Source organism: Arachis duranensis, chromosome 5, assembly GCF_000817695.3.
Source record: "Arachis duranensis cultivar V14167 chromosome 5, aradu.V14167.gnm2.J7QH, whole genome shotgun sequence".
Taxonomy (NCBI): domain Eukaryota; kingdom Viridiplantae; phylum Streptophyta; class Magnoliopsida; order Fabales; family Fabaceae; genus Arachis; species Arachis duranensis.
The window spans coordinates 62,298,121-62,298,890 of record NC_029776.3 but is presented as its reverse complement, the minus strand read 5'-3'; the positions used below and the strand labels follow the sequence as shown (position 1 = coordinate 62,298,890).

At 43.5% G+C, this 770-nt stretch overlaps 1 non-coding gene across 1 annotated transcript; it reads left to right on the top strand.

Annotated features, from left to right (window-relative positions):
* Positions 1-422: 422 nt before the first annotated feature.
* Positions 423-529, top strand: LOC127747826 (small nucleolar RNA R71). Its single transcript, XR_008009773.1, has one exon. It is a non-coding gene; the product is annotated as a small nucleolar RNA R71 (small nucleolar RNA).
* The last annotated feature ends 241 nt before the right edge of the window (positions 530-770 follow it).

The following is a 770-nucleotide window of genomic DNA, read 5'->3' as shown; positions in this document are numbered from 1 at the left end:
TGGAGGAGTTGCCCATGTAATTTACGTGCTCAGTGATGGGTTGAGAATAGCCATAAGCGTCCCTTTGGTTGTAGCTTCCAGTCATGTCATGGGATGCATCTTAAGTATTGATAGCTGAGACTTGCATTCTACTCAAGTGCTGAGAGATCATATTAATTTATTGGGACATGATCTTCTTCTGAGTTAGGATAGCAACCAGTGTGTCCACCTCCATCACTCCCTTCTTCTGAGAAGTCCCAAAGTTCACAGGGTTCCTCTCAGAAGTGTATAGATATTGGTTATTGGCAACTATCTCGATAAGCTCATTCACCTCTTCGGACGTCTTCTTCATGTGCAAGGAATCACCTGCAAAGTTATCCACTGACATTTTGGCCATCTTAGAGAGGCCATCATAAAAGATCTGCAACTTGCTCCATTCCGAAAACTTGTGAGGAGGGCACCTTTTGATCATTAGCTTGTATCTCTCCCAGGCCTCATAGAGGGACACTCCATCTTTCTGTCTTAAGGTATGAATATCCACCCTAAGCTTAGTCATCTTCTGAGGTAGAAAAAATTTGGTCAGAAATCTTTTGACCAGCATGTCCCACATGCCCAGGCTCCCCTTGGGTTGAGAATCAACCCACTGCTTTACTGTTTTCCTCACAACAAATGAGAAGAGCATGAGCTTGTAGACTTCAGGATTCACTTCATTCGTCTTTACAGTGTCACAGATCTGTAGGAAGTTGGAGATGAATAGATTTGGATCCTCCTGTGGGAGTCTATAAAACTGG